The sequence below is a fragment of the Drosophila virilis genome, chromosome X (genome assembly GCF_030788295.1).
Source record: "Drosophila virilis strain 15010-1051.87 chromosome X, Dvir_AGI_RSII-ME, whole genome shotgun sequence".
In the NCBI taxonomy this organism is placed as follows: Eukaryota; Metazoa; Arthropoda; class Insecta; order Diptera; family Drosophilidae; genus Drosophila; species Drosophila virilis.
This window is the reverse complement of record NC_091543.1, coordinates 5,033,776-5,053,475: the sequence shown is the minus strand read 5'-3', so window position 1 is coordinate 5,053,475 and position 19,700 is coordinate 5,033,776. Positions and strand designations below refer to the sequence as shown.

Below are 19,700 nucleotides of genomic sequence, written 5' to 3'. Positions count from 1 at the left end.
ATTAAATAACAACGAAATCGAAACCGAAATCAATATCGAAAGACAAGCGACAAGAATTAACCGTGCAATCGCCACGACGATCGTTTGCTAACTGTAAGCGCATCTCCTTCTTTCTCCTTCACATGTTCGCGCACAAGAAATGCACGAAAACCGAACACAAAAAAAAAAATAAAAAAAACCATTCTGTCGCCAAGATCATCCTATTACAGTGAACGCTCGAAACTGTGAGCTTTAAGAATTGGCAGCGGCACTTTTCGTTTATTATCAATTGCTGGCGTATTGTAAAACGTTTGGTTAATTACACAATTAATATTTTTTACATCTTATAAAATTATATTTTTGCACTAACAAAATGCCATTTTTGAATATTGAACATTTGTGCAATAAGACACCAATCGGAAGGGTCCACTGTACTTCTGTTCGCTACAATTTTGTGCGTGTGTGTGTGTGTGTGTGTGCGCCTGCTCTATATTTTTGTTCGCTTCATTTGGATTTCATAAGAAAACAAACGCATAACTGTAATTGCAAAGAGTTGCCAGTGCGTTGAAAAAATTTGCCTGGTGGTAAAGCCACCTACACACGCACACACACGCACCTGCAGACGTACATATGTATACATACATATACGTGTGTGTGTGTGTTATTCTCTTCGTCTTCGCCTTCTAGAAAAAGTAAGAAGCAAAGGCAAATACGCAGCTTTGCAGTGCGCCCATAAAAATAATCAAATTTCTTGTATTTACACAATTCAACAAATTACAATTCAATAAAATGCATTTAGTGAACGCCAACGCGTTCAACGTGTAAATATTGTGAAGTGTTTTTGTATTAATTAAACGCAAGTGTGAAGAGCAAGTGCAAGTGCGAGACGCCGGCGCCGGCGCAGTCGCCCTCGACGTCGACGCGTCGTCAAAAACGGGCAAAGACAAGGTTGGCAAACACATACATACATGTACATACAAAAAAGAAAAACTAGTCTTGGCTGTAAATCGAATCAAATCAAATCAAATCAAGTGCAATAAATAATAGCAACAACAATTACAACAACTACAACAACAGACAGCCCCATTCCCATTGAGTTGGTCGAGTCGACGTCGCTGCCTTTGCTGTTGGCGGCCGCCGTTCAACAAGTGTGTGTGTGTGTGTGTGTGTGTGTGTGTGTGCCTGTTACGTTCATGCGATCAAGATCAAGGCTTTTTGCAATTGCTTTGTCTATGTGCGTGTGTGTGTGTGTGTGTGTGTGTGTTTGATGCAATGCAGCGGCATTTGTCAATGAACAAGTTTTGTGTGCGTGGGCGTTGTTGTTGTTAGCCCTTCATAATTACACACACACACACACGCAGACATATGCGCATTTAATTGCATGCAAAACGCGCAGTACCAATAATTACATATGGTAACAGTGGCTGCTATGTGTGCGTGTGTGTGTGTGTGTGTGTGTGTGTGTGTGTGTGTGTTCAATGCCCAACACGCACACAGCTGCTGCTCAGTGCTAAAAGGCAAGAGAAAAGAAGCTAGTTTTACAACAGAACCAAAAATAACGCTAAAAAAAAGGCTAGAATTCCCGCCACTTTAAACAAGCCAAAAGCGCAACTGACAGCGCATCTGCTACTGTTGTTTTCTGCCTCTTGATCAGGGTCGCAAGCCGTGTCATTGTCAGGAGGTGGAGGAGGGGGGGGGGGGGCTACCTAAATTCTAACTGTCGCATGCCACTTAACAGCGCTGCACAGTTAACAGCGGCTGTAGCCTTGAACGTGCGCGCAGCCGTTTAACATTTGACGTTAGTATTATTTCTTTTTCTCTGCCCGCTCGCCGGGCATAATTGATTATTTTATGCGGCTGCTTTGGCACATTTAAACGCACATTATGCTATTATTTTTGGTTTTAACATTTAATTCGTATGCCAACTGCAGCTGGTCACGCCCTCGGTCCGTCCCCCGCGGCCCGTCAATCATTTGATTTTAAATTGAGCGTAAAATGTTGGCTTTGCCATTTATTTATTAATGGGCTAATAGCAGACGTTCGCCATTAAAATGCACATGCCACGCCCAGCGGCCCACTAGCAGAGGAAAGCAATGCATGCACATACTTGTCAATACAAATGTACACACATACACACATACACATATATGCATGTATGTTAACTTGATTGGTGTTCTGTTAACTTAACATGGCCGCAAGCTGCAATCTGTTCTACATACACACAGACACACACACACACACACACAGAAACTTTAACATGATCGACTGCATAACGAGCTGTTAAAATGGCTATGCCTTTCCAGTTTTTCAGTTTAGTTGTTGTAATTGCCGTAATTAATTTTATTGTGTTAAGGTCAAGGCAATTGTAAAAATGCTTTATAATTACAAATACGTTTTACACATAATGAAATGCGAAAAAAAAGTGTTTGTGCTTGTTTGCTATGAGGAAACGAATTGTGTTTTTTTTTTTTGTTCAATTTAACGACAACAACAATAACAGAAACATTGACCTCGCCAACAACAACAACAACAACAACAGAACAAATTTAACATTGCTGCAACAGAACAAAAAGTTAACGAAAGTTCGTATGTGCATACATACACACTTTATCATGTGTCGGTAAGTTTTAACAGTTAAGTTTTAAGTTATAACAGTTAACAGTGTTATGTTTTTCTCGTTGAGCGAAAGTTCAATGCACGTTTTATCCTTTCTATTAATTGATTTCAATGCGATTTGTTTTTACATTATTTTATTTATTATTTCTTTTTTTCTTTTTTGTTGTTTATTGTTGTATTTGCTCGCTGCGTGTGCTTGAACTTTTAAGATATTCTTGTTATCGCTTCTATTTTGTTGCGCCCTTCCATTTCTTCCCTTTTGGTCTAGCGCAAAATGCGTCTTAACGAAACAGCTTTGCGTGTATGCGTGCATATGCATGTACATGTGTGCGTACAAATTCACATGCACGCGCAAAATCAAAGCAAATACAGCAATAGTAGCGGACGTGTGCGTGTGCGTGTGTGCGTGTGCGTATGTTAATGTGCATAACAAAGCGTCGTAGTTGTTGCCCAGAATTTGTAATACTTTTTGCGCCTTTTGTTTTGTTTCCATTTTATTTTTGACTTTTTACTTTTCTGCATACTCTTTGCGGGGCGGCGGTGTTATACACCCAAAATAACAGAGTTGGCAACAGATTTATCTATTTATGCAAATCAAATTCTAATTGCAGCGGCTATGTTAAGGCTGCAATTTTGAAGTTCTGTAAACGTGCTGATTGGAGAGTGTTTCTCTTAACAGTATGCCTGTACACACAGCTAAACAGCATTCCAATTGGAATTATGCTGTTAAGTGCAGCGCACTTAACGTAACAGTCTGCTTAGCTTATTGGTTTGTTATTGCTGTTAATGCAGCTAGTTAACAGTAGCTGTTATAAGCATGGCTTTTAACATGAAAGTTGAGATTTTGTGTAGGGTATACAAAGTGCGACTAGGCGACGCATCTGTAAGCGTTTCTTCTATTCTATGTCTATGCGGGTGTCGTGCAGTGTGTGTGTGTGTTTTTTTGTCGCTTTATTTTTATTTTTTTGTAATTTACGCGACGCCCACCGCAAACAGCTGGCCTACAGCCCGCGACTGCCCCTCAACTGTTGCTCTTTAGACCACGGAAAACGGCACAAAAAGTCAACATTGAAATGTTTTGTATGTGTATGAGATGAGATTTTGTTGATGCTATTGTTACTGTTGTTGTTGTTGCTGTTGCTGTTGCTGTTGCTGTTGTTGCTGTTATGTAGAGGCGAATTCCAAACGCATTCTCTGGCTAACAGCACATGTTAAATTCCCGGCATGCACGACGATGACGACACTCCTCGACGCGTCCCATCTATCAACCGCTGCCTAGCCCAAGCATCGCACAGCTCTTCTTCTTCTTCTTCTTGTTGTAGTTGTTGTTGTTGTTGTTTTGGTGTGCTGTTCTGTGTGGCATTGCAAATGCCAAACACGTCGCCAAGCGGCTCTGCCCATATATTAACTATGCACACACACATACACACACACGCACGTACACACACATATACACATACATATTCATAGCTTCAAGGGTCGCCGCTTTATCGAGTCACCCAAAAGGGTTAAAAGCATCGTTGGGGGCAGGGTTAATATACACAGCGTTGCCATATGTTTAACAATTGTATGCCTTAAAAGTGAGGTTAGCTTGAATAGCGAAATGCACAAAGTTGAAATAAATGTGTTATAGAAAAGCATGCGGCAGGGCACATACCAAATTCCATGGCTTAAACTCTTGCAGTTGCCGAATTACAATGGGAATAAGGTCAAGAGCTGATTAGTTGATAGAAGAGAGAGAACTTGCATTTTGATTATTTAAAGATTTCAGCATTCTTTTGCCCAAAAGGCCAGACAGTTGCAATACATTTGAGGCAAGAGTTTCTGGCTCAAGCTCTTCGAGTTGGGCTCAGTTATGTGGCTAAGATAGCTTTTAGACGGTTCAGCTAAAGAAATAATTGCACATCTTGCACAAGCGATAAACGCTCTATTAACAATGTCAACTTGGCCCTGACCCCGTCTTGAGGCTGCGCTGTGGGGCAATAAGGCGCGCCCAAAACGAAGTACATATACACACATGTGTGTGTGTGTGTGCGTGTGTGTGTGTATGCCCACCCACTTGTCCAGTTATTTAATAGAGCATGAAAAGCACGCAACGTTGAGTGTGCGAGCGAGTGGGCGCAATGCTCGCCGACTGTGCGAGCGAGAGGCAGCTAGTGTCAGCGATTAGTCGACAGCTAATCAATTTGGCATTCTGATAGCCAACGCGCGCCCCCCCCCCCCCCCCCCTCGTTCCGGCATGACAAGTGCGTTTTTTCAAATAATCAAAAAAAAAAAAAAAAAATAGTAGGGCAAAGAGTGCCAGGCAGCTTTTGTCCAGCCGCAGCAGATGCTCTCGACCCTTGTCAAAGCCCGGGCGCATGATTTGCCAAAAAAAAAAAAAAAAAACAGGCGGTTCGCGTCTGTGGCTTCCTGTTTTGGCCGCCAAATTGATGAATGCATCCGTTTGAATGTAAAAAAGGAAGTGGCCAGGAGTCTAACAGGTGCTTTTTTTTTTTTTTTTGCCTTTCGCTTGTCTTCCTCTGCCTTCTGACCAAATGACCTAATGCGCCCCTCTGTCGCACGCTTTGCAATTCTAATGCGCCAGAGCCACAGGGGCCAGAGCGGGGCCATAGAGGGGCCAGAGCGGGGCCAGAGCGGGGGTATATCAGGATATGCTTTACCTGTTGCCCCAGCACAAGCGCTCGGTCTTCGGTTTCTAACTGCCGGCGGGCAGTCTATAAATTTATTGCCTAAGCGATCTGCGTTTAAATGAATTTGTCTCTAACGCCCCAGCTTAAAGTTTACGCTGCGTTTTTTTCAGCTTCTTCTTCTTGGGCTTCGTTGCGGGGCTCGAGTTTCGGGGCAGCTGTTGATAGTTCGATTTCTAAGGGCCAAAGGGCCCGCACAAGGTCTTTATTAGTGCCAACACACACACACACATATATATATATATATATATATATATTTATATATATATATGTTTATCTGTATCTGTATGTGGCCTGGCGTTGTGGTTCTCAGGTTTCGGGCGCAAACCTTAAAATGCATTAAGTGCCATGCAATTAAGTTTATCGATGCCCTCAAATCAGCAAAGTCAAGTTTAATCTTGTTGTTGTTTTTTTTTTTCTTTCGCTTTCTTGGTTTCTTGGTTTCTTGTTCACTTTTTTCATTTTCATTTTTTGTTGGTCAGCTTTATAAATTATACATTATAAATGCCGACGCGTTACTTGTTCTGGCAACTTTATAATTTTGTTGCAATTTGTTACCTTAAAATGTTGCCGCCTCAATTTTGGACGCGATTCGCAGGCATTTCGCTGGGACTATGTAATTAATAACACCTATTTTTAAGGTAACGCCTGTTAATGTAACACTGTTAATTGCGCATATTAATTGCTGGCAAGATTTTTATTAATTTTTAACAGTGCTGTTAATGGAATGAATCAATGTTAAGTTCTTGTTTGTTTTATGTAGCTTTGTCCAATCAACTAACAGAACTTTCACATAAACCGCCTTAACAGAAACTGTTTTGCATTCTGTTAAGCTAACAGCTGTCCATTGAAATATTTCTAAGACTTTTATTAACACTTTGCATTTAAAAATCAATAAGAACCCTTACAGTTCTATTAAAAGCGAACTCAAATGTTAGCTTTATGCTGTTAAATGTTTATGCTAGTAAAATTAATGCTTAAATCCAACCTTATATATTTACAAATTAGATAACTTTTATATGACACTGCCTAACATAATGTTAACAGAGCTGTTAGTGCAATCTGTCACATACTGTTATCAATTATGTAACTTAACATTTGCATAAACAGCTGTTGACTACAAGCGTGCCATAACTTTTAAGTCTGTTATGCTATGTTATGTTACGCAGCTGTTAACAAGCAACATTTATTGATGAACATATTCATTTAGCTGTACATTATCTGTGCTCTTTAGCCTGCTGCACATTGCACACTGTATATTTCAAGTTCGTTGCCTAAGTCTTTTGTTTTTCAGTTATGAAGACAACAACAAAAAAATAAAAAAGAATTGAAACAACATTTAACTTAACATTAACCCAGTAATTTCCAAATTGAATGACACAGCAGCCTTGCAGCGAGCCCAACACACACATACACACCCCACAACTTACAGCCCCCCCGCCCCTACCGCCCCTACTCTGCTATTTAACAGCACAGCCTACACAAAGTCTTAACTGTTTTGCTGCGCAGCCGCCGCAGCTTTTCAAGGTCAAAATTGCAACGTATGCGAGTTGAAATACTCGTATGTGCACACACACACACACCTGCTTCTCTCTCTATGTGTGTGTGTGTGTGTGTGTGTGAGCTATCGACAGCATCCAAATGCCATTGCTTTGATAGATCGAAGCTGCAGATGGCGACTTGACACTGAGACAACGAAGACTGCAGCTTAAAGAATTGAGATTCAGCCTCAGATTGGCAGTTGTTGCCAGTATCTAAGGCCTTAGATGCCGACAGCTTTCAAGCTCAAAGCGCGTCTTAAATTGCAAACCACATGCTCGACAACAACAGTAACAACAATTACAACAGCAACAACAACAGCAACAACAACATGTGCTACGTTTTGTGCAGCTGCTAATTACAGTTGCTTGCTTGTTTTTTTTTCTATTTTTTTTTTTCTTATTTATAGTTTTTTCCATTTGCCGCCGTATTCTAGCTATGTGCTTCAATTTGTTTGTTTGTTTGGCTTTTTTTTCTATATATGATTCTTTTTTTTTTTTCTATTTCTATTTATTTTTTGTTCTTTGCGGTATTAATGTCAATGTTAACCTTGCTCTGTTTCATTTTGCCTCGTTAACTCGTTTACATTGTTTATTAAGTGGCCGGGCTTTTAATTTATCTAACGATTAAGCTATTTTTCTCATACCCTGTAGCTGGTCTCTAGTTCTTGTATAGCATATGCATTTATTTATTTCAATTGCTTTGGAGGTTGTTTAAATCGTGCATCTTTCTTCTCTGCGATTATCTGTTGCTTTACCAAAAAACACGTTGTGTCTGATTCATGTGATTTTCTGTATTACAGGGTATCTCTCAGTTTATTGTGTGTGTTGTGTTTTCTTTGCATTTTGACTATGTTAATTTAAGTTAATTTGAAGTAGCATGGCATGCTTTTATTAACAGCCGCAGGCTATGTTAAGTAGCTGTTAAATCAACAAAGAACGAACTAGCTTTCTGTTGAGAAATTGTTATAGAAACTAAAGTATGTTGACAACCATTTGCACTTCTACTAGCAGATATGGCAAGCTTTTACTTAACAGCTGCAAAGTACATATGTTAAGCAGCTGTTAAATCTACATGCAAGTAAATAGTTTTCTATTAACTGTTAACGATTATTTAAAACAGCTATGGCATGCTTTTACCTAACAGCTACCTTGTATGTTAAGCATCTGTTATACTAATATTAACACATTGAAGGTTGTGTTTTTTCGCGTTCGACTATTTTAACTGATTCTTGAGGCGTTGCTCATCTGCGCTGAAGGCTTTTGCAATTGTTAATGCATTTCCGTTAAGCACGTTGCACAAACAATGAGGCACAGAAAATGGCAACAGCAACAGCAACAACAACAACAACAGCAGCTCGCAAACAAAACGTAAATGAGTTTGTCAACATATTTCTAATTCGACACGCTTCAAAGTGACCAATACACACACACACACACACACACACACTGAGTGACGCTTTTAGAATGAATATATTATATGCGTTGACCTAAATTTTATGACTGTTGCTGTTTGCCATTTAGTTGCAAACGGCAACAACAGCAGCAGCAAAAAACTAAATAATAACCATTGCAATTGCTGCATGTGTGTGTGCGTGTGTGTGTGTGTGAGTTGCACAAAGAAGCATGCTAAACAGCTACTAAAACACAATGCAACTGCAACTGCAAAAGCAAAAGCAAACAATTTGCGACTGAATGAGACGCAATTGACAAACTGCCCGACCGACCGACCGACCGACCGACCGACCGACCGACTGATTGAGCCGCTGTGACAATGTCTGAGCTAATATGTGTCTGTCTGAGTGAGTGTGTGCGTGTGTGTGTGTGTGTGTGTGCTAATTGTTACTGCCAATAAGCGTCTAAACGCGTTACAAGTCTATTGTCTATCCATATGCCATATACGAGGCTCATTTGGCCAATTCCAGTGAATCTCATTGTGCAGCAAAAAGTCTGACGATTGCACTCTATATTCAAGCCTGCCACGTCTTAGAAGCCTGCTATGATGGGACCGTGCTTTGTATATTATAACTTTTATTTTATTTATCCTTTTGCAGTTTTCTTAAACGTTTTACTGGCTGCTTTCGCAAGTGACTCTAGCTGGGCTTGTGATCAAGCGACAGGCCTTGAGCTGTAACTTTTTGGAAATTTTTGGCTAGTTTTCTTTATGCAGCCTTCTTAAACGTTTCACTGGCTGCTCTTCCCCTGCTTTGTTTTCTCATTCCTTCATTATGCGACATTCTCAAACGTTATGCTGGCCGCAGAGCCTCATCTCTTTAACCAATTGGTTCATTTCTATGTCCTTTTCTTGTTCTCATATGTCAGCCTTAAACGTTTCACTGGCTGCCCAAATATCCCCGCTCCGCCGGATGTTGTTCAAACAGCCCTCGCATGTGTATTGAGTGCATATTGTAATTGTGAGCATTGCGCATACAAGTCCATTGGCTTATCCCACAAGTCATAGAACTGAACTGTCGTTTCGTGCTTGTCTCATTAACATTTACAACGGGGCGCATAGGCGCAGCAGCCGCCTAGCTCAGTTGCAACAACAACAGCAACAAAAAGAGCAAAAAGAGCTACAAATCATTTAACGCAATTGCGTTAAAACTTTGCCCATTCCAAACAAAAGTTTCGTTTCGGCTTTAGTTTCGGGGCGTTTTATTTGTTTGTTTTTGATTTTCGCGTCTTTGTTTAACAGTTTGTTGCACTTTTTTTTTGTGTTTTGTTTTGATTTTTTAGCTTACAACGACCTCGATCCCGTTTGTAGCTGTATTTGTGGATGCGCTTTAAATAGCTGTCGAGCAGCTGACTCAATAAATTTGTATAGAATTTAAGTGAAACTGAAAGCTTCACTTTTTTTTTTTCTTACGTTTGCATAACAAACAACTCGAGAACGTAACGAAATTAAAATACTTCTTCAAGTGAGTAACAGCATTGATTTCTAATTGATTGATAAATCAAATCAAAGCGTGCCCAAATTACAGGCAGCTCATGTAATTGAGATAGGGCCTGAGTCGCAGCAGAGATATTTTAAGATAGATGACAATAGAACAATGAAGCACTTAAGTATATATGTATATTAGAATGTGAAGACGGTTTCATAAACAAATGCTGCTGACAGTAAAACGTTTAAGTACAAAGAAGAACTGAAAATCATATAAACTTGACATAACATTTGGAATATGCTTATTAAAATGAGAAGAAGCCTTGAGAGAAGCTGAGAGTAAAACGTTTAAGGACGCCACACAAAAAAGGAACGGGAAGCATAAGCAGGGCAAGACTTTTGGATCATGTACATATATTTAAAAAGAGTTGGCTGCAAAAGTTCTTTGCAGCTAAGGAAACCACACAAAGAAGAATCGAAGACTGCCAGCAAAACGTTTAAGGACACCGCACAAAGAAGAATTAAAGGGCGGGTTCGCCTAACAAAAACCTTCGCGCTTGAACAAGGACAGTAAAACGTTGAAGGATGCCGCACAAAGAAGAATTGAGGCACATAAAGATAACAGAAATGTTCGTGTACATATTTAACAGTGTGTTAAAGGTTTGATTAACAAGAAGACGTTTAAGGATGCAAAGGCAAGCCAGAGATAGAAGAAGAGCAGGCATATAAGAAGTATGTTTTTGTTAACATATCTGGATGCGTGTGAGTCACATGGACGTGGGTGCAAGGCGGGCGCAGATAATTTTTTTGGGTCAACATTTTGTGCCATTTAATGCACTTGCCTAATTGATAATCAGGTTTTTCAGTTAGTCGGGCCGTTTTGTTGAGCCGTCGTCGTCGTCGTTGTTGTTGTTGTTGTTGTTGTTGTTGCTGCTTTTGGTTGGTTGAAATGAAAACCGCATCTGGTTGACCTTCTCAACCGTTACAGGCGATGATTACAGCATCAGCCTTTATGCCATATATGTGTCAATATATACATATACGAAATATACATGTGTGTATGTATGTGTGCATGCAAAATTAGCAGAATTTAATTATGATGATGCCCGCTGACAATGACTATCATGATGAGGCTGCCGATGATGATGTTGCTGATGACGTTGTTGTGCTGATGAGCAACGCTTCGTTTCATTTTATTTCATTGTTGCTTCAATATTTATTGCTACACGGACGACAATTTGCAGCGTTGTTGTTGTCGCTGTTGTTGTTGTTGTTGTTGTTGTTGGCGCTGTTTTTAACTGTAAACATATGAAATGATGCAGGCGTCCCTTTTTGTTGCTGTTGCCGATCTACCTACCAGTTTTGACCCACATTTTAAAACCAACAAATCAATGGAAAACAAGTTGAGCATCCCAGCAACAACAACACAGCAACAGCAACAACAACAACAACAACAACAACAACAACAACAACAACAACAATCAGCTACAAATTTGTATTAAGTAAACTCCCACTTACAACATTATGCATATAAATGATGCTCCCTCTCGCTCTCTTACTCTTCCTCTCCCTCTCCCTCTCCCACTCTCTCTCTCTCTCACTCGCTTGCCATTGTATTTTGTTACAAATATGAAATTATGCGTTAAATTGTTGTTGTTGTTGTTGTTGTTATTGCCTGCAGTTTGGGTTTCAGTTTTTGAGTTTTATTTTGTTGTTTTTGTTTTTGTTTTTTTTTTTTTCGTATATCAGCTTCCAAATGAAATGAGCCAAAACCGCAACAAGCGCAACAAAAGTTGTCGCCGTCTCTTTTGTTGTTGCTGTTGTTGTTGTTGTCGTTGTTGTTGTTGTTGTCTCTGCCGCTGTGTGTGTTGTTCATTTATGACGTAACTTTTGCTGCGGCTGCGGCCGCTGTGATTACGGCCCGCTGTTAATACAGTTAAAGCGGCGCCTAACCTTGAAAACCGGTAGATTTTTTTCTTTTTATTTTATCTTTACTTTATGTGTGTGTGTGTGTGTGTGTGTATGTTATATGTGCTTGCCTCTTAAGGCTTACAGAGCAACACACATTAACATATATGCATCGATTTGTATATACAAAAATCAAAATGCCTTAGCTTATCAATATTTTCTTTTAAAGAAAATAGTTTAATAAATAATTTGAAAAAAATAAAGTAACATAATTTGAAAATAAAAAAATGTTAATAAATAAAATAATAAATAAATAATAATAAAATGAAAAAATTGCATTAAATAATAATAATAATAATAATAATAATAATAATAATAATAATAATAATAATAATGAAAATAATGAAAATAATTAAATAATATAAATCAAATACAACATTTATAAAATAATATTATTAAATAAAACAATAATAAGATCATTTTAAGACAATGTATTAAATTATTATAATACAATTTTAAAATGAATTTGAAATAATGAAATAATAAATATTTGTGATAATTATATAATAAATATTGTGATATTTGTGAATGCGATCACTTTGATTCATATATAAAAATCGATGCTGTTATGTAAATAACATGCAAATACATTTAATGTTTAGCTTAGTTAAATTTTTCATTATATTTTAAGCTGATTATACATTTAACTCTTTATAAATCTAGTTTTTAATTCAATCATTTTTTAGTTAAATCAATTTATACATTAAGATATGCATTTATAATTTATTGGGCTCAATTTTCTTTGGTTTTTAAAAATTTTTTTTTGCATGATTTTTCATATATATATTTTTGCGATTTGTTTTGATTTTGTATTTTGTCAAAAATTACACTTGCAAGCGGCAAACAAAAGACTTAGGCAACGAACTTGATATTGATATTGAAATTTCCGACATTGCCAATCTGATAGCTGTTGCCGCCGCAGCTCTTGTATGTAATCAATTGGGGTGTGGCCACATGCACACAATTACACACACAGGCACACACACACACACACACACACACACACACACACACGAACTCCAATTGGGCAATTTCGTAGCGTTAAGATTTGTACACGAAATTAGCAGCAATTTGACAAACTGTTTTTCAAGTATTTGCTATGGCGCTTTAAAGTGATGCCTCACGCAGTCCATCTAATCGGACAAAAGCTCTCAACGAAATTGTCTCATAAACTGTTTAAACAACATCTCGACAAGCTGCAATAAAGTTGTTAAAATTTGTATAAATTACAGAGGAAGATGTCTGCACAGTTACCAGGCCATAAGAACTGGGCGATTGCAAGAGTGTGACTCGAAAATTTTGGTACTTGAGTGCTGTTAAGACTTTACGGCTTGGTGTATATGAAAGACCATATTGTATAAGGCACTAGCCTATCGGAACTCGGGTATTAAAGGAGCTAGAGTTGTTAAATTTGGTATGTGGCTGCTGCTAAGGCAATAATCTAACTTGACGATTATAGTACTTGGAGATGGAAGATTTCGTATGTGGCTGCTGTTGAGACTAGAGTCCCCAAAATCCAGCCACTAGCCTATCAGAACTCGGGGATTATGTTAGTTAGAGCTTGAAGATTTGGTAGGTGGCTGTTTGTAAGCCACATATACCCAAAATTGTTTGAAATTGTGATTAAAAGCTTCCAACTCAGCAGGTCCCCATGTATTTTCCCTCTCTGCTGCAACCAATTGACGTGTTTCAGCTCATTTCAGTCGTTACGAATGACACATCTCGCGCCATAATATTGAAATTGCCGTTTTATGCAAATCGAGCCAAAAAAAAATAAAAAAGCTAAAGAGATTTCAAATAAAAACATTTCACAAATTCATAGGTCAAATATTGACCAATTCAGGCCGCGCAGCTATTTAGCTGCGAGATGTGCAAAATTGCACAATGCCAAGCGGAGCGGGGAAAGGAAGAAGAAAAAGCGAAACGAAACGAAATGAAATGAAATGAAACGAAACAATGGAAAGAAAAACAAAGCGCAGCGCCTGTCGAAATTTGTTGAACAATTTAACAAGATTGAAATTCACTTTTTTTTCTGTTTTTTTTTTTTTTGGTTTGTCAAAAAAATACTGAAAAAAATACAAAGTTGCCCTATTGAGGCAGCATCTCGCGCAGCAGCTTAGGCGAGGCGGGGGCATCTGCAGTTTTGTAGCTGTTGTTGTTGTTGTCGTTGTTGTTTGACAGTTGTCAAGTGCATAACCAGTTCAGACTGCACTGCGACAGAGCGAGACAGAATGCGAGCAATAGCGAGAGAAAAAGGGAGAGAGGGAGAGTGAGATGCAGCGACAAGTGGCTGGGCTTGGGGTTGTGTATGATGGGAGGGGGCTAGCGTATAGCGGTTCAGCTTTACAATAAATATAGTTAGTCGTGCACACACACACACACACACACACACACACACACACACACACACACACACACACTCTCACACACTCGCATAGCGCGAGCGGGACAGTTGGTGGGGCGCATTCATGCATTCAATTCATTCATTCATTCATTTAGTCAGTCACAAGTCAACCCTGACCTGAAAAATACATGACACTAGTGTGTGCATTACATGTGCATATGTGCACACACACACACACACACACCTGTCTGTGTGTGTAGGTGTATGCATGCAGTTGCTTGTTGTGGCTGCTGCTGAGCTGCTTTACACTCTCATGTGTGTGTGTGTGTGTGTGCGATTATTGATATTGTCATTAATTTGTTGTAATATCTGTTGTTGTTGCTATTGTTGTTGTTGTTGTTGCTGTATTGTCGCATCATCTGATATGGGAAAAATGTTGTAAGACACAATGTTAAGTAATTTGCGTGACAATTTCTCAGCATTTTCAAAAGTTCTATAAACTGGACAAATATTAAATATTTATTAGGCTTGAAGAACTTTCTTAAGGATTTCTTAGAGTTTTTTGCGGTTTGCCCGACTCAAATATTTATCAAGAGAATTACTTTATATTTTATGCCAGATGCTATGCTGTCGATATATAACCCCTATAAACATCGGACCACTATATTATATAGTTGACATAGAAAAGATCGGTAAGAAAAACTTAAATCGAGATATTGTGTTTAGATATATCAAGATAATCTTGATCAATTTCCATCGGGCCATAAGTAGTTGTTTATATGGCAAAATATTTTGTTTCTTAAGTTATTTTTATAGAATTCAGTATTTGCGAGCTTAACTATTCTCACATTTGTGCAAGAGCCAAACACTCTTGTTGGCGTATTGAATCTTCGGCGTGCCAATGCTAATTTCAAGCAAATATCTAATATATTTCTCAATATATATGTAAGTCTATCAGCAATTGTATGTAATCAAAACGCGTTGCTCCACACAATTTCCATTTAAAGCATTTTCCCTTGAGCTAAACCCTAACCTGGCACCACAATTTGATTTGCGCTTGACATTGACATTTGCCGGAGCGGAAACTGTTTAGCATAGAGCAACAATAAATCATGCTAAACGAGCCCATAATTTGTTTAATCAATAACTAAATGCATTTAATGGTTATTTAAACAATGCACTTTTTATTTATATATATTTTTGCTCAATTTGCATTTGCAACAATAACAAAATGCAATTGAATAATAATACAATTCGCACACTTGAATTAAACGTAATCAAATGAAGCCAAATGAAAATGAAAACTGTGAAAGTGTGCGCGTGTGTGTGTGTATGTGTGTATGTGTGTGAGTTTGTGTGTTTATTTCTAACTATAGGCAACACCTTCAAGCAACCAAATTCATTGAGCTTGAGACTAGTTGGAGATTTCAGTTTCCTTTTCCGCGCTAAACAGTTAAATTTCCATACAGGATTTGAGGGACTTTATGAGTTTGACCCCAAAGCAAAAGGTCGCAAATTGTCGTGTTCCATTCCATTTCGTTTCATAATGCTCAAATAACAAATATTGAAAACAAAAACTGATGGAAAAATGTTAACAAAATAAGTAATATAGAAGGGAGAGACAAGAGAGTGAAAGTAAGAGAAAGAGAAAAGATATAAAGAGAGAGAGAGAGAGAGAGATAGAGATAGAGATGGAAAGAGAAAGATATATATTTAGAGAATAAAAGAAAGAGATAGAGAAAGAAGTATTTGAGGATAGGAGGCAGACAGTTTACCTTCTACTTTATTAATATTATAAAGAAATTATTTGCAATTTCTTAATCATTTTTGTTATATTTGTTTTGTAATATAAGATTGTTCTCCATCTCATAAAAGAATCCGAATTCTGCTCATGAATACAGAAATGTTTTTCATTAAATATATCCAAAAATTTACATAAATATATCTCTCTATATATATTGCTATATCCTTTACGAACGCTCTCTCGCTTTGGGCATACGAAATTGAGAGATGTCTCATCAAAAAATAAAGACGACAAAAAAAAATAAAAAAAAAACAACAACAACAAAGAATCAACAATCGAAATTGTATTCTGAAGCATGCGGAACGCGAAACTCGTTCGTCTTTTTGGCGTTAAACAAAACAACAGTTAACTTTTAATAACAACAAAAAGGAAACAAGTTCTATTGTTGTTGCTCTTGTTGTTGTTGTTGTGAAGCGTTAAACGTGTTTCAATCGACAATATTTTTTATAAATATAAGCTACATAAAACAAAAACAAATGAAATAATTTTGTGCTTTATCGCCTCGCTAAACCGAAACGAGTTTCCATATTAATAATAATAATAATACGAATAATAATACATGTGAATAAATATGCCAGAAAAAAACAACAGCAACAACAAAAAACACACAAAAAAGGTAACTGAAATTCAAAATACAGCAAACAATTTACAAGTTATTGACACTGAATTAAAAAACAACAATAACGACAAAACCAGAAATTCCAAAAAAAAAAAATATTGATTGCGACAAAATGTGAAACACTCGTGTGGGTTTTTTTTTTTTTTTGCTAACTAACAATTGGGCACGGGTTCAAATCTAGATTCACATTTCAGAAATTTGAATGCAGCTGTAAAAAGTTCTGGTTAGAAAGAGATTCTTGGCTCGAATCGAATCAAAAGTCGAATTCCATCCAAAGAAGTAGATTTACAGAAACTTGCGAAACATATCTTCACATATGAAATTATTATAATTTATCATTGAATTTGATAAATTTAAATTAAAGTGAATATAAATACCAATTCCACTCAAACGAGTGGATTTCCAGCAACGTGTGATACATGTTTTCAACTAATTTTCACAAGGATATTAAACAATTTTGATTAAAACCAATTTAAATTTACAAATAAAATAGTTAGAATTTATAATTGAATTCCTTGAACTAACGAAAATATATCTCTAGTAGACTATTTGAACTCAGAGACTTTAAGCGCTAGCCTATAAAACTGTGGCATGTGATTACTTGAGTAGAAAACACAGTTAAAGTCGTCAAAAGAGTCGAGTTATTTCCTTTAATAGGCACGCAATGCCAGAGTAACAAATGAGAAGATTTGTAAGGTGCCGTTGAAAGCAACTTGCAACAGTCTAGAACCTGTCGAGGTTCAATTGCCTGGCTATTGGTGTGCAATTGTTAGGGCCTTGATTCAATTAAGGGAGAAGCGACTTGAAGGCAGCGCAAAATCGAGAAGAGTTCTGTGTGGAAGCTGTTAAATGCAATTTCAGGCTAAAACTGAAAGATGACTTGGTAGACAAAGGCCGTGACAGGGGCTAACAAAGGCGCAAGGGGCCAGGCAGTGCAATCAATACACACACACACACACACACATGCACACACGCACACCTTTTACGCAGCACAGGGCTGGGCCAAAGACAAAGTCGAGACTCGGCGTTCCAGAGAGTCAGTCGTGAGAGTCGCTGCGAGTCTCCAGAGGCGAGGCCTCTGGTCAGGTATTTGAGCTCCAACTGCTGCTGCGTCGTCATCGCATACCAAATAAATAAATAAAAAAAAAAGAGTGCCCAGCCAGCAAAAATGGGAAGAAGAAGCGAAAAAAACTCGCTTCCTTTATTATTATTCTTTATTTATTTTTTTTTTTACTTTTTTGTTCTTTTCAAATACACACACACACACAGAAACGTAAAAAGTGTATTTTTATTCTTATGCGCGGAACGCAGTCGAGCGCAGCACTTGAGACCAGTTTCTCGCTCTGCTTGTGTGTGTGTGGGTGTGTGTGTGTGTGTGTGTTGATTCACTGCACAAATAAATCTCAGCTTTGAATTTTATCACAGTGTGTATCTGTGTGTGTGTGTGTGTGTGCGTGTGCAGGATTCTTGCCCTTTTCGCTTTTGGTTCTCGCTTCGTTTTTCTGATTGTCAAACTCTTTGTGGTCCCTTCTTTACATTTTTGTTTGCTATTTAGTTTGATTTTCAGTGCGAGCGCGAAAGAGACGGGGCGCATGAGGCAGACGGGCGAGTCAGCCCTTAAACAGGTAGACAACTGCATTGTTTATCAGTCGTCGGGCAGCAGGTAAAAACAAATGCCAGACGCAGTGCAGAAAAAAAAAAAAAACTATACGAAAAAGAGAGAAAAGAGAGAAAAAAAACACAAATGACTTAGGCAACGAACTTGCCACAGGATCTCTTCAGACAATTCAAATTGTCCAGCGAGCAAGAGAATACCTAATAAGGTATTCTACAAACCAAAAAAAAAAAAAACAAGAAATCAAGAAAACTTTTTGCCTAAGCTGAAACCTGAGCTTAAGTGGAAATGGTCAAAGAAACAGGATTTTGGGCATCGCCAATACGAGAACTGTGCAAAAATATCTTAAACTAAGTACAGAATTGCAATATATTTGAATTGAGTTGAGAATCTTAGAGCTAATTTGAAATTAAACGTTGTCCCCTTGAAATGGGAATAAAAAAGCTTATTGGTTTAAGACTGTGCATTGAATTTTTCACTTTTTTTCCTCTTTTTTTCTTGAGCTAATAGTTGAGCCTATTTTAAGATACTCAAATAATATTTGATATAGAATTTTCAGATATTTTATGTAACTATTTTCTCTTTATGAAAATTTATATTCATATTCATTTTGAGAATTGCATAGAAAAGACTCGTAATATATAATTAATAATGAATAATAAGAAATAAAAATAATTCATGATAAATAATAGATAATGAATAATAACTAATATATAATGAATAATAAATAATGAATAATGAATAATTAATAATAATAATAAATAATTAATAATATATAATGACTGATAATAAATATACAATAATAGATGAACTAAAAATAATAGATAATAAAGTAATATGTGATAAAAAGCATCTGAAATTCTCAAATATATTAATGCAATTTGGAACATTAATAAGAATTACAAATGCTGCTCCAATATAATATATATACTGTATGCTCCTAACAACTTAGAAAATATGTTATTTGGAAACATTTGGTTTTTTAACTTCCTGAGATGTCAAAGCTATTTGCCAAATTAAAAGTTAAATCGAAGAAATGTTGAGAAAGTTCTAAGGTAATTTTGGGTTTTGTATACGGCAAAATCTTCGACTCTTGCTGAGCCTTAAGGCACTTAAGATTCTTTTGAGATGTTTACAACATAAGACTTAAGTAGATGATGAGATGTTTAATTATTCATTTGGCTACGTTTCCAGCTGATATTTGACTTTTGGCCATTGCTGGCATTACTCGTAATGTTGCACTGGGCTTGGTTAGCCATGGCTTAAGGCGGGCCAAGAAAGATAAATGACAGAGCAGAACTTTTGCAACCTTTCGCTAACTTCCGGCCGCGTGTTGTAACATCTGCGCGTGTACGCGGCGTCAACTCTCCATTGAACTCTGAACGTTTTATTTCTTTCTTTTGCATTTTTTTTTTTTTTTTTTTGACTGGCTTCTAACAGCTGCCAGAGCTGTCGCTGGTTGTTGTTGTTGTTATCAAGTGCTAAACGGGCAATGTTGACTTATCGCGGCGACTTTATCAATGAATTTCCTTTGAATTTATTGACTTTTACTTTGGCCCGCAGAAAGAAATGAAATGAAATGGAATGAAAAGATGGCAATAAAACGATTGTGCAATTTTTGCTAAAAACTTGGCCAAAAGCAACGA

General features: G+C 37.4%; 1 protein-coding gene and 1 long non-coding RNA gene across 7 annotated transcripts in view; one reads left to right on the top strand and one right to left on the bottom strand.

Annotated features, from left to right (window-relative positions):
• Window positions 1-19,700, bottom strand: part of ovo (transcriptional regulator ovo) — a 34,729-nt gene that overhangs the window by 8,548 nt on the left and 6,481 nt on the right. The gene's annotated exons all lie outside the window — the stretch shown is intronic.
• The window catches only part of LOC26531121 (uncharacterized), a 191,748-nt gene continuing 172,583 nt past the window's right edge, over window positions 536-19,700 (top strand). Inside the window, exons 1-2 of one of the 4 annotated variants that reach the window (XR_004303045.2) lie at window positions 536-927; window positions 2,283-2,599. This is a non-coding gene — a long non-coding RNA (uncharacterized lncRNA). Of the gene's footprint in view, window positions 1,128-2,282; window positions 2,600-19,700 lie in introns of all 4 variants that reach the window. The other 3 variants (XR_004303044.2, XR_011417406.1, XR_011417407.1) reach the window with 3 other exon arrangements.